Source organism: Anolis sagrei, chromosome 1, assembly GCF_037176765.1.
Source record: "Anolis sagrei isolate rAnoSag1 chromosome 1, rAnoSag1.mat, whole genome shotgun sequence".
NCBI classification, from domain to species: Eukaryota; Metazoa; Chordata; class Lepidosauria; order Squamata; family Dactyloidae; genus Anolis; species Anolis sagrei.
Genome location: NC_090021.1, coordinates 135038506 through 135053971, shown reverse-complemented (window position 1 = coordinate 135053971; position 15466 = coordinate 135038506).

Here is a 15466-nt window from a genome sequence, read left to right as displayed (position 1 = left end):
CCTCCTTTCACAGCAGGTTATGAAAAAACTATGTGATGGAGCATTTTTGGAATTAAAATGCCAAATTGCTGTAAAATCAGATTACGTTTTTCCAAAGGCTCCTGCCCATATTATGAAATCTGAATCTAAATCCAGTTTTTGTGTAGTTTACTGATTTCAAATGCAGAAAGCATAGCAATTAGAGAGACTGTAAGAAAACAAAAGATCAATTTAGAATCATAGAGTTGGAAGAGACCACATGAGACATCCAGTCCAACCCCTGCATTCATATTGATGATGATGATGATGATGATGATGATGATGACGACAATGATGATTATTGGTTTCAGTCTACGAGGTTAATTTTGCACCATCACCAGCAAGGGTTTAATCCAAGAATCTAGGCACATTCCAAGTAGGGTTACTTTTTAATCATGCTATTGTGATCTTCATTCAGATTTTTGTCACTCCATTTGGAATTGCTCTCAGGGCACTTCTCACCACTAGAAGTACAATTGTTTGCTTTTCCAAGATGGAAACACAGTTGATTTCTAGTAAAGGATAGAATATATCACACTTCATATTCTTATTTTTAATTCTTATGTGTAGTGGTTTGAGCTTCGGAGTATGACTCTGTAGACCAGGGTTCAATTCCCCGCTCAGCTACAGATATACATTTGGTGACCTTCAGCAAGTCACATTCTCTACACTCCAGAAAACTTTGTGATAGATGTCTTAAGGTCACCTTAAGTCAGAATTGAATTAAAGAGAGAACAACAACAAACACTACAAGAAAAGAGATTTCACTTAAACTTTAGGAAAAACTTCCCATGTTCCACTTTGGCAGTGGAATATGCTGCCTTGGAGGATGGTGGAGTCTCCTTCTTTGGAGTGGGTGGCCATTTTTCAGGAGTGCTTTGACTGTGTGTTCCTGCATGGTAGGATTCTTATGTTTTTATGATTCGTCTTCAAAGATGGATCCAGATATTCCCTTCCATGTCTCCTCTGCTTGGCAGATGCTCTTTTCTTAAGTTGGTGCAAGTTCTTAGTGTAAAAGAGAAATACATATGAAACAAACTTGAATTATATTTTCAATCAATACTGCATAATCTCTTATGGACAGAGGCAGCCCTAGGTAATTTTCAATGGTAAGCAAACAGTATTTTGTCGTCGTCGTCCCCCCCCCCCCCCCCAAAACCAATCACTGAACTATATTTTCTGTTTGTCGTGTGAGTTCTGTGTGCCATATTTGGTTCAATTCCATCATTGGTGGAGTTCAGAATGCTCTTTGATTGTAGGTGAACTATACATCCCAGTAACTACAACTCACATATGTCAAGGTCTATTTTCCCCCAAGAGCGCCTCAAGAGCGCCCCTGGGCAAAATCAACTATACTGCAAATGCTTACTTTGCGTAATGAGTTGAGCCGCCCCTGCTTATCAAGCTTTGTGCTGCATTGTAACTTCCCTCTCATGCAGAGTATATATCCAGAACTGTTAATGTTGTTAGTTGCTAAATAATGGCTTACTGGCTCATTGACTTACAAAGTTTTCTAACCCACAGCCTATTTAATGTTATGCATGGAAGGGAGAAGAAAATGGCCTATATATACAATGGGATATATACAGCTAAGAGCTAAACAGATTAATGCTAATTCAAAAAATACTGCTGAAGTATTAAACATGAATATGATACAAGACATAATATGCTGGCACGAGATGAGTGTCTACATACACAAAGGAAATTTATATTCATGGATGAAAAATGTATCTCAATTATACTAACATTGAGTGGTCTGTTTTTTTCTAGCAGAAGGAAAAGCAGTGCTTAGAAAAAATATTATATAGACTCTTCTATCAAGTTTATGTTATATTTTCACTGTCATCAGAAGCCCAGGAAAAAGGAGGAGGAATTGGAAATACTAGTTTCCGCTGAGTCTGTGTTGAAATTTGAAATAATAAACTCTTATATCTTAATATTTATAGTTCTAATAAACTACCCCAATATTAAAATGGAAGATAAAAACCTGAAAGTCCAAAGCTACAATTTGTTGTTAAGACAAAACAATTTTGAATAATCAGCAATGATTGAAATCTAGGATTGCTTTTCTTATTTAATAAGTGATTCCCCGTGGTGATGTATCCCGGATATTAAAGTAAGTTTAACTCATTTGGGCCAGCTGTTTCAAATTGATGCCCAACAACTTGCCAAATGATAGCAGAAAGTATGCATGAAATAACTGTTTGGATGCTGATTTATCAGCTTTACTTGACTGTCTCAAATAGATCTCATTTTGGATAATAAGGAATTAATGAATACATGAGGCAATTTCTCTTAACTGAAAATGGCAAAACACACAGGTAACAGTACATTTAGCACACTGACTCAGAAACTACATGGAAGGTTATGATTTCAGCAGAAATTAGTGGCTGTCTTTCAAGCTTCCCTTCAACTGTACGGAGTATCTAAAGCAGAAAAACTGAAATGTGGTACACATTTTGATATACAAGTAACTTTTTACATGTTTCAAATCCTAAAGTTAACACAAAAAAGAATCCTATGACATCTAAACCAATATATTGTGGTATAAGCTTTCATGATCTAGAATCCACTTTCTTAGAAATACCTCCAAGTGTGTATGTGTGTGTGCATGCATGTGTGCGAGTACATGCTTGCTGTGGGTATGCATTTTGATAGTTAAAGTATAGGCCTAGGATCATCTTTCAGCAAAAGCCACCCAAGGGAGGGGGCATTCCCCACTGATTCTTGGCGGGTAAGAATCAGGTCCTTGCCATTGGTTAATTCTGGACTTACAGGCTTCTGAGCAAAGATATAGCACTTCAATGAGATGGCATTGTCTAAACTTGAATATGTGGCCCATCTCATAATGCCCACCAGCCCTAGTTAACATCACCAGTATGATGGGAGCTGTAGTCTACCAACCTCCATATTAATAACATGGCAAATTTACTCTAGGTTTTAATCGAGACTTCAAATCAGCTATCCATGATTCAAAACTCTACCCTTTAAAATAGGTTCAGTACCTATAGGCTACATATTCTACTGCAAGCCTGCCAAATTTCAGAACATTTCATCAATCCACTAATTTTGGGTTTTTTTAAAGTTTTTACCATAACATTTTTTTAAAAAAATCACAAGAGGTGGCTCTGGGAATTGAAGTCCTAACCTCATGTCACAAGACGGGACACAGTCAACCAGGCATCTGACTGGCTGAAAAAGAAAGTGAGAAACACACACAGAAAGACACCTCAATTTCCATCATGCCCCGGGAGGGAACACAAGGCTTCTTCAATGCTTGTGCCACCCAAAGTGCTGCTGGGAAAGCACGTTCCCCATTGCCACAAGTAGGTGGGGGGTGGGAGAGCCTTTGGGAAGGGATGGAGGAGCCTGCCAGGGAAGAAAGCAAAGGATTAGCCACAGCTTTCCTGATTTACGAGGCTGCCCTATCCACACACCAGCACCTCTGCCTCAGGTAGAGTAACGTTCAGCCCCCATTATTAGCCCCCATTAGCAGAAAAGATCTGGCTGCTGTGATCTGTTATGGCTAAGGCTTCAGCTGGCCCATCCTAGGCTTGTTTTCATGCATTTGGCAACTGAATCATTCAAATCCAGTACACATAACTGAAATTGTGTGCACCACTAATGTGTATGCAAACACTAAAAAAGATCTAAAGAAATTCAATATATTTGTGGTCCCAGGTATTTTGGATAAAGGATACTCACAGTCCAAGGTCCAGAAAACTCTGTGTTAAGTTCCACTTTGTATCACCATAAATCATACATGACTTGAAGACATACAACCATTGCTTCATGGATAGGCTGGTTCGAGTTATAGTTTTAAAAAACTCTGCCCTTGACAAAAAAAAGTCAATTGTCCTGTTTACTCACAGATACACATGCTTATGATGACAAATCACTGCCTATAGCTGTGTGTATGCCCTTTGCTTGCTAAGAACATTGCAAATATTTGGAAATAAAGACTTAAGCTTTTCTAAAGTAGACAATGTCACATTTTGCCCAAATGAAAGAGTTCAGATTTTGGTCTTTAGTGCTTTCATTAACACCGTTCCCACAAATGCTAGTAAAGAGTTGGCAGAAAAAGAGTTTTCTTATTGAATTCCCAGGCTTTCTATTTATTATAACCTACACCATTGCTCCAACCGTTAAAAGCAGTGGTTCCTAACCTGTGGTCCGTGGACCACCAGTGGTACACCAGAACTAAAATATGGTCCACAGCCTCACCGTTACTACACTGTTGCAATGAGAGCGACTAGTATCACGAAACCCTCTTATAGTGCTGAGGCTTATTAAATATGGTTTTCTATGGGCGAGCAGATGACCACTACTGGCTGGCATATCTTCTGTATCAGAAACTAGAGCTGATGTGGTCTATCTAATGCAATTTTCTGAATCAGTCCCCCAAATAACCAAACTAAAGTTGACCAAAACCGGATTTGTAACCCCTTTGATATTAATGTTGGAGAGTGGTCCCTGGTCAAAGAGGTCCATGGTGAAAGTGGCCCCTGGTCAAAAAAAATTGGGAACCACTATTCAAGAGCCTTTTGGGAATCTCTCTTAATTTTTAGCTATTTCTTTAACTGTTCCAGCACTGTATCTTGATAGATGTTCATTATTACTCAATTGCTCACCAAACAGAAAAGGAAAACAAGTTTTGGTTTTGGTTTTTTTTTTAAAGTTTCTCTGGTGATTTGAAAATAAACCACACAATAGTGGGACCACATTTTCTTATTAAATACCTTAATGTCAATTTTGTACTATGATTTTTGAAAAGAAAAAAGGAGAGGGAATATTACTCCAAAATTCAGATGTTTGAGTTATTATATACAGTTTTAGACATTTAATTTGTTTGGTCAGTGATGGCAAATCATATTTAAAAAATCTCCTAAAATCACTACATTTAAAATATTTCTTCTTTTAAGAAGACAAAGACTTGCTTAATGTAGCTTTGACGAACTGCCAAAAGGGCATGGTTACATTCTCCCCAGTTGCAGGTGAAGCCCTATTAGAAAAACGTTTTTCCTGACAGAATATCATCACCAGAAAGAGAATGATATTTTAATTACTTTCTTTAAATGTCATCTTAAAATAAATTATAGGCCATCAATTATATTTCTTCTTAAGAAAAAGCATAACAGGAAATCTGTTTCATCATGTTTTAGTTTTTTAGAGAGAGAGACTATAAAAATTACTTTGTCCATCCAAACACAGACCTGAATTCGCTCTCTCTAGATGCAAACATAGTATTAATGTAATCCCCACTCCCTAAGGTTTAAACATCCTTCCTTACTGATTGTTTCAAAACATTTTCAAACAGTGGCTATATGAACCTTCTTATATATGTAAATTCAAATAAATACATGGATTTACCTCCTATGATATTCCTATATGGAACATTCACTTTGAGAAAGACTGGTTTTGCCTATCATTATTTTTTAACAGCAGATAATTTTCATGTTGTTTGTTTTATGTGCCTGTAATCTCAAGTGAAAATGTTTTAAGGCTGTTGTGCTCTTTTATTGTTTGCATAGTTATGTTTAGTGAGAGCTGGACTTAGGGAAGGCTGAGTGAAGGAAGATAGATGCTTTTGAACTGTGGTGCTGGGAAAATGTTCTGAGAGTGCCTTGGACTGTGAGAAGATCCAACCAGCCCATGCTTCAGGAAATAAAACCCGACGCTCCCTGGAGGGAAGGATATTAGAGGCAAAGATGAAGTACTTTGGCCACGGCATGAGGAGACAGGAAAGCTTAGAGAAGACAATTATGCTGGGGAAAATGGAAGGAAAAAGGAAGAGGGGCCGACCAAGGGCAAGATGGATGGATGGCATCCTTGAAGTGACTGGCTTGACTCTGAAGGAGCTGGGGGAGGTGACAGCTGACAGGGAGCTCTGGCGTGGGCTGGTCCATGAGGTCACGAAGAGTCAGAAATGACTGAACAAATGAACAACAACAACAAATGGTTATTTAAATTTTATTTTCATAGTTTAAATGTTTTAATTTTAGGAATTGTTTTTAAAGTAACTTTTCTATTTATTATTTCATTGAAAATTTGCTTCATTTTAAATATGTTGTTAGCCACCTTAAGTTGCGTTATTTGGATAAAGTCAGAATATAAATGAAAAGGAGGAGGAGGGGGAAAAGGAAAGGAGAAGGAAGAGAGCCTACCACATACCTCTGCAACATGACAAACTCTATCTTAAGGTAAGGCCATGAAGAATATGAGTCCCTAGATGGAATGATGTCAAGCTCTGCTGAACAAATTTTGCCACCTGTTGGCTACTAAAGTTGGCTGGGTTTAACATTTTGTTTAACTGCCTGTTTTCATTTGAATTAAAATGTTAATCTTCGTGAACGAGATCCTATTTTCCCTAATTTCTGTCTTTTGTCCATTTCTGCAATCACCTAATAGAAAGATGTCGTGTCCTTCCCATTCTTCACCCTTGATTCCTCTCATCTCCTTTTTCTCCCCATTTTGTTTTTTTTCTCCATGTGGCTGTGTTTCATTATCTGCTTTGAATTGGTTTATATGAGTCTACACTGCCATAAAATCCAGTTCAAAGCATATAATCTGGATTTTATATGGTAGTGTAAACAGGGCCTTATTGTTCCTCCAATAAATTCAACACAACATGCTGTAAGATTATGTATTTAACAGGAATACATAGCTTTACTGTAAAGTTAAATGCATTTCTAGCCTACCTTTACAGCCAGCAACCACATTGGGTGAGGAATGTCTGTTCAGCTTTTGGCTGGGTTGCAAGAAGGATGTCATTTCTATTTTCCTCCCACCAGCAAATGAGACTATGGGATACCTGTCACAATTCCTCATTGCAGCCTTGCTCACCTGAAAGGCACAATCAGCTCCACAAAATGTTTCTTTACACCTTGACTGGCAGCTGAATAGAGCTCTGTTGACCAATGGGGCTGCTGACTATTAAGGTGGGCGTTGCAGGATCAGGCCAGGAGGGTTATGCCTATGTAGCTAAGTAGCTGATGTAAAATACTGGTTAATATTTGTTTAGAAGGTGGTACAGAAAACCCATATTGACCACCCCAACCACCATTTTACAGTTTCTGCCCTATGACACTAGGGCCACTTTTACAATGCAGCTTGGAACCAATTTGGGAGAAACCGTGTTCAATGTGGAATTGATAAGATTGCCATGCCTGGAACCAGTTTGAGGACATAAAGGTAATTGACCATGGAATCGGGCCTCATACAGCTTTGCAAATTCTATTTTTTCCCATTTCCAAGAGAGAAACATATCAGTGCTCCAGAGGCATGGGCAAGGGAGTTACATTTGGGAGTGAAGACAATGAATTACCCCTCTCAGGGGGTCAATTGACCTCCTGCCCTTGGGGCCTTTTTGGCAGCCCTAGTTCTGGATTCTTTACTATGCTTCAGCAAGAACAGGTCTTTATAATGCACCCCGTATTTTGTGGAGCTGATTTCATCCTGGATGGAACGAGATACACTAAGATCAGCTGCAATGCATTAGATGGCTCACATCAGACTTTCTGTGATTTTTTTTAAAAAACATACACTGCTTCCTGTTCAATCTGCACTGCAGGGCACATTGGCATTGTGCATTTATGACCACTGGAGCTGCATTGTATGGTCGGTGTAAACAGGCTCTATAAGGGCCTGCTTTCAATTTCAAATTTTGCCTCTGATTTCTTAGGAAATGGGAGGCTGCTCAGCTGCCTGTCCTGGTCCTGACCATCCTTTTATTTCAGGAAAATCATCCTTAGGAGGGCATTATTTGGAGCAGTGGAAAGTGGGGTGTTTACATTTCTTGTTCACAACATCATATTGCTCCTCCAGATATTTGACATATGAAAGCTGGGAAATACGTGGCCAGAGAACATCAAAATGGGGTCAAGATTACAAAAGTTATTAATAAGGAAGAACACAAAAACTTGGAGAGGATGGAGCGTTTTGCTTTTGCCTGAACCTACAGGGAAGGGCAAGAACCTGCCCTTTCTTACTTTCCAAATGTATTAATTGAGTGCAAATTTAGGGTTTTGGAAGGGTTTGGGCTTAGTTTACACCATTTGAAGACAGATGAAGACAAAGGGGCAAAGAGGGGGAATAAAAGAAAATTGGGACATTTTCATGGCAGCTAGAAATGTAGATCAACAGAAAATTAGTAAAGGCTGTCCCTGACAAATCAAGACAGTTGGAGGGTATGCATCTCTCTTCCATTCACATGCACACACTAATTCTTTCTACATAGCATTCCATCTATTCTTAGTATTATAATATCATGGAGCATCTCATCTCCGCTGGTAGTTGCAAAGATGAGCTAAAGATCTATCAAAGTTTGCCAGCAGTCTCACATCCATGGTTTGTTTTTCTGTCCTTCCTTCCATTTGGTCACTGTGAAAGCTTTCACTTTTTTCCCTCCTGAGCACAGCAGTGTGGTCCACTTGCTTTCAAGTACAATGTTTACATAGATGAAATGTTTTAAGGCAAACATTCTGGACTGCAGCAAACTAATTTCTCTTTTAATATACACAGATGAAACGCAATTGAAGGCCATGGAGCTGTGCCAGTTTACACCAGTAGGTATTTTGGCCTACAAATCACAAAAGAAAATGAGATCCTCTATTTTATTACACAGTATAACCTTGGTTTATATCTCAGTGACACCTCATTTCCTTTTGGCAGCTTATTTAATTTGGCAATTGTTTACTCTGTTTCATATGTATGTTTTGCAGGCCTCACTTCAGGCCCATTCATCCCTTCGCAAAAACAGAACCGACAATGCACAGCGTTCCCTTTGCAATTCCTCCTAAAGCTGCATTCGAGGTCTGAGCCTGCTACAAACACCTTAGGAGATATTCACACAAAGCTTTATCTTAGCTTGGCCCAAATTACTACAGTTATGGACACTTCTTTCAGCATTTTACAGCCAGAAAGCAGCCTCCGGAGAGGAACTGAGACAATTCAGCTGTGCTTTAATAAGGTTTATGGCCACTGTTCATTGATGTTTAAATAGTCAAGTCTGTTTGTCACCAGGGTGGGAGATAAAACAGACACAACCTCACCTCGAATTCAGTAATAGTTTCAATGCCATTTCCCCATTGCATTTCAAAGGCCAGTAATAGGTTTCCTTGCAGTTCTGGAAACTGTGAGTAAAAAATGATATTTCAGCAGTATTTTAGCTGGACACTGCTGAATCCAATTTATGTTGTTGGAAGGGTATGAAACAGTAAAATATCAGCCTTGCAGGAGAATTCCCTGCAGGCTCGCCGAGGTCATTGTCAAGCCACTCTTATGACTAGCTGGTTTTCCCAGAAATGTTTCCCTGGAAAACCAATTGAAATCTTTGCTTATCACATTTTGATTAAGGTTACTCCTGTGGGATTGTGTTTGGATAGATTTTTGATCTATGATTACTTCACTGAATAGAGAAGGGAGTGAAAGAGGGATAAGAAATCTCCATCCAACTGAAAAAAAACCCCCACTTTAATATCTTTCTTGCATGCTAGTTCCTACCATTCACAACTATCACTCCTCCAAACTGCAGTTTCAGCTTTCAAAAAACAACATAGCATTCTCCTTAAGATAAGTCCAGGCAATAAGAAATTGTATAGACAACCCAATGAAGTCACCTCTATACAGACAGTAAGAACTGGTTACCTAACTAGGGGCCATTTCACATGACACAATTGTAGTGCGATCGTTTTAAAGGCCATTTTCCACATCCTGTGGGATCTTTGGATTGTGATTTTAGGAATAGATCCTTAGTTTTCTCAGGCAGAGAGCCCTAATATTTCATCAAACTGCAAACTAATATTTCTAAAGATGTAGCCATGCCATAATGCAATAATTTTGTAGTTATAGATCCCATGCCACAGATCCAAATTGGACAGAAAGTGTTTCTGAATTATTGTTTATTTTCATTCTTATTCAGATACTTGGCAGACTTGAAGCTTGTCCCCAAACTCTTGCACTCTCCAACTGCTGGTTTCCTTTCAGACACCCATGAATTCATTTGTATATATTTCTGTTCTGTCCTTCGTTGCATTCTCAACCTTGACTACAATTTGCAAGGGCTTCACTTAGAACAGTGGTTCTCAACCTGTGGGTCCCCAGTTGTTTTGGCCTACAACTCTCAGAAATCCCAACCAGTTTACCAGCTATTAGGATTTCTGTGAATTGAAGACCAGAAAATCCGGGGACCCACAGGTTGAAAACCACTGACTTAGTACAAGGAAGGTTAAGGTTAAATAGCCAGAGCTTGAAAATGTAACTCTTTTGGAGCATAGCTCCCAGATTTGCCCAGAAATATTGGACTGTGACCATATTAAGGACTTCATTTCACATGATAAGTAAAGCGTTGAGGATAATGGTTTTTCCCTTAAACTTTGCAACACCCCGTTTGGAAATTAAACAAATTATTTTCCTACCTCCATCACACATTTCCCTTCTTTTCGATTTATTTTCAAATTATCCTTTTGCCTTCCCACCACACGGGAGACATATTTCTCCTGCCACTGTCTCCTTTCCTGTTTTCTTTTGCTTGAAAAAAAAATCCTTTGTTGTTCTTGCAGACATATTTTTAATGCAAGATCATTAAATGGGATTTCTTCTATTCTATATTATTCTGTATTTCAATTTCTCTTTATGGGTACCCATATCTCTCAATTCAAAAGGTACCTCTATTGAATTTACATTGATAACAAAAAGATATAAATTACCGTTTCTTCCTCCTCGGTCCCAAAAGAATTATGGCAGAAGAAAGGAATTTATACTGTCCATCTCAGCTTCTCCCTCCAAAGTGACATCATTGTTATGTTTACAGATGGGCAATGGAAAATTCCCATCACATGTTAAATTTGACATATTTACCCATCTCTATGAGAAGAATTTAAAATGAAGTCAATTACCAGTTGACTTAGGGATCATCGGGGAAAAAAAACATGTTTTAGAAATGGTGAAATACCTGAAATCCAAGGTATGAGCTTGCATCATGTGTAGGGTAATACCAGTAGCCGTTTCTGAAATGTGTAGAAACACTTATTTTACTGCATGTGATGAAGTCCCATTTGTCAGATTATGTGAACTGTGAACTTTTGTAAGCCTTAACTTTCACTATTCCTTACCTAAGATAACCCCATGAGAGTCATGAAGTTAGCATAAGTCTACAGTCACCTTGGTAGATATACAATCATATAGTTTGACATCTATTCTGTATGCTGTTTAAATTTTTGTTAGTGGGAGCAAGACTATGACCCTTCTTTTCCTCATTTTTTTTATGTCAGGAGTGACACGTGTCTACTTTTTTAAAAAGTTGTTACCCTCCCCCATACACACACACACACACACAATGGGTGCATCTACACTATAGGAGTAATGCAGTTTGACACCATATTGCCTGTTAAGGCTCAATGCTATGGAATCATGGGAGCTGTAGTTTTACAAAATTCCAAACTTCAAACTTCAACTCCCACAATTACATAGTAGGCCTGGGTAACAACGCAAAAATTTGTTTCTAAAATCGATTCGTTTTTTGGGGTTTTTTGCGTTTCGATATTTAAAATAATTACAAAATTTTCCTTTTTAAAAGTTCGGTATTTACGAAATTTCGTTATTATTAACGAATCAATTTGTTAAAATGGCGGACGCGGTTGTGCAACATGAAAATATTAGTTTTAAATAATAGTTTTAATAATAATAGTTTTTAATAATAGTTTAGACATGCCTAGCTCTTTCAGCTGCTCGTCATAGGGCTTAAATCTCATAGGGCTTAAATCATAGGGCTAATAGTTTTAGTCCGCCCCCTCTCTATCCCTCCCTCCCTCTCCCTCCCACCCGCGCAGTCGCCTCCGTCTCGCGCACGCAGCGCGCGCACAGCCAGAGATAGAGGCGGCACACATACCACTTTAGAGAGAGGGAGAGAGAAGAATCGGGTGGTTGCTCCGCTGCTGTTGCTGCGCCTCCTCCTGCGTTTCCTTTTCCCGGCGGGGGAGGCGATCGGGGAGTCAGCGGCCTTGCCGCTGCTGCTGGGCAGGGGTCTTTCTCTTTCCCAGGGCGGCGGATGCCAGGGCCCCGCCGAGCGGGCACGCCGGACCACCCCTGCGCCGGGCCGGGCATGTGTGGGGTGTGTGCATGCCCAGGTGAGCCGGGAAAAGGGGGAAGAAGGGGGCGGGGGGAGCCAGGGGGTGAGGGGAGGAAGCCAGGCCGGGAAGGGAGCTTGCTCGCTCAGTCTCTCTCTCTCGCCTGCCTTCCCTTCTCCTTGCCCCTGCTCGGGCCCCTTTGCAGCCAATAGCTGAAATAATAACGAAACAATTACAAAACAATTACAAAATAGCTTTAAAAATTCGTTTTTTAAAAAAATTGCTCCAGACTGATTCGTTATCATTTTGTAATTCAAAAATTAACGATTTTTTTAACAAATTACGAATTAACGAAACGAATTGCCCAGCCCTATTACATAGTATTGAGTCATGACAATTAAGGTGGTGTCAAAGTGCATTATTTCTTGAACTGGATGGAAACTTCCATTTGTGTCCAGTTGATTTTTTGCAGGCTCACAGAGGTTGGAAAAGGGATTACTTAACATTGGCCTACCCCATGTTCAAAATAAAATTTGCAGTGTTCCAGATGCATTTCAGAGTTTTGTGACAGAGTAGGCAATATGTGTTTTAAAATATTTGTTTAAAGTGTTTTAACATTAATTTTAATTAGATGTATAGGTTTATGCTTTCAAAATCTCTGCTTTCCATATTGCTTTAGGTGTTCTGTTTTCATTGATGTTCCAGCTTGATTCTTATTCAGGAGAAAAGCAGGATATAAATGAAATAAATAATGAACACAAGGTTCTTGGTAAATAAAATAATACAGAAAAGGGTTTCTTTGTAGAAAGATTACTAGAAAATCATGGGTTTACTTGGTTCCCTTTAACTTTTCTGCTCATGTCATATCACACCTTTCTCCTGTCAGATAGGTAAAGGCAGGTGTCAACATTTGCTGCCGCCTTGACAAAATCAAGTCCATTAGAAGCTGACAGTTTGCATTTGGTCCTGATTAGGTTATGATGAAAGGCTTTTCTTAACAGTATTCAGTTCAGGTGACAGAGTTTTAGAGGCAGCTTTAACAAAATCCTTCCAGGGTGACAGGTGTGACAAGCCAGCTGCCGTTGTATAGCAAGGGGAGATGAGCAGAATATGAAAGGGATATTCCAAAGTGATTATTTGAACATTTTTACCACCGGTTCAAAAATGGTAGAAAAAAACCCAAAGTTTATGACTTATGCCCATTTTTGTTGACAGAAAGCTGAAGCAGAAAATAATACATTGGATCAAGAACAAGGAAACTCTAATGATTAAAGGAGAGCTAAATAGAAGAGGGCATAGCCACATATTACACAAATATTTTGTCAAGACTTCAGTGAAATTTCAGTTAAATTTGGCAAGTGAAGAACATTGAAGGGATTGTGTTGTTCATACCAGATCACAGATGGCAAGTGAAATAAGCTTTTCTTGGACTCATATATCCTTGTCATCCTAACTTGTCTCTGTAGCCAAGAAAAAGCGACAAAGAAGGAAAACATGGCTGCTTATACATCATATTGAATTCTTAATTTAATGCTAAACAACAGTGGTGAATCTAACCACTGAAATCTTCTGATCTCAGCTATATGAACAACTCAAAGGTCTAAAAACATGCTTTCATATTTTGTCCATCAGTTTATTTGAAGTTTTCTTCTTCTCATGACCCTCTATAGAAACCAATGGCCAGAAAGGTATGTCTCAATTAATCCTCACTACATAAAACAGGCATGGACAAACTTCAGCAGGTGTTTTGAACTTCCACAATTCCTAAGAGTTGGTAAACTGGGGTTTCTGGGAGCTGAAGTCCAAAACAACTGGAGAACCAAAGTTAGCCCATGCCTGACACAGAGCCAGCATGGCGTAATGTACTGAGCTTTGGACTATTAGTCTGGACACCAAAGTTCACATCCCCACTCGGCCATGGAAACCCATTGGGTCACCTTGGGCAAGTTACTCTTTCTCAGCCTCTGAGGAAAGTACAGAAACTGGCCTCTGAATAAATTTTAGCAATAAAAATGATGATAGGTTTTCCTTAGGGTCATCGTAATTCAGAAATGACCTGAAGACAAATAACAGAGAAAGACAGAAGAGAGGACAGAGAAAGAGAAAAAGTGGTCTTTATACTTCTCACTTGAAACTGATATCACAAAGAGGAATGTTTAAAAAACTGAACAACTATCAAACTTCCTTCTTTTTCACCTTCTAAAATGTAAATATTTCTGTTTTGTGCAAAAAGCAGTGTGAAATAGATGCAAACAGAAACAAATTATGGGGAAGAAAACGGCTTAGGAAACCAGAATATAATAATGCAATTACTCTAATGTGAAGAAATCAGTCTTCTGAAGAGTTTACAAGAAAAATATCAGAGGCTAGAAGAAAACTCCTGAAAAACAGTTATATTTTAACTGGCTTTTAACATGTCTATATATGGAACTAGCCTAAGGTGTAATCTGGGAAGAAAGCTCCTCAATGGTGTTGCCATTACTGAATTGCCCTCTTGTTTTACTTGTTTTGTTTGTACTAGGATTGACAATTATGTGATCCTTCAGATGCTATTGGATTGCAAGTCCCAACATCCATCAGGCTTGGTTTACGTTAACTAAAGTTGCAAGGATTTGCAATATCACACTTTCTGGAAGGCTGCATGATTTGCACTCCCATTTATATCTTATACTTATTTTCTATTCTCCGTTACCTAATTATTAGCTTTCACTTCATGTATAAGTCTATATCACATAATTATTGTACTGTAATATAACTGCTATGGCTCCAACCTATGGGATGCTGGGGTGTTTAGTTTTAGGAGAAATTAGTTTTAGGAGAAATTTATTGTCGAAGGCTTTCATGGCCGGAATCACTCAGTTCTTGTGGGTTTTTCCGGGCTATATGGCCATGTTCTAGAGGCATTTCTCCTGACGTTTCGCCTGCATCTGTGGCAAGCATCCTCAGAGGTCTGTTGGAATTAGAACAACTGGGTTTATATATCTGTGGAATGGCTGGGGTGGGGCAAGGAGCTCTTCCCTGCTGCAATTAGGTGTGAGTGTTTGGCTAATCACCTTCATTAGCATTTGAAGGCCTGCTAGAACCTGGGAAAGCCTGTTGCTGGGAGGTGTTAATCTGTGCCTGGTTTCTTCCTCTCTGTTGTTTAGCTGTTATAATTTTAGAGTTTTTTAATACTGGGAGCCAGATTTTGTTCATTTTCATGGTCTCTTCCTTTCTGTTGAAATTGTCCACATGCTTGTGGATTTCAATGGCTTCTCTGTGTAGTCTGACATGGTGGTTGTTGGTGTGGTCCAGCATTTCTGTGTTTTCAAATAATATGCTGTGTCCAGGCTGGTTCATCAGGTGCTCTGCTATGGCTGACTTCTCTGGTTGAAGTAGTCTGC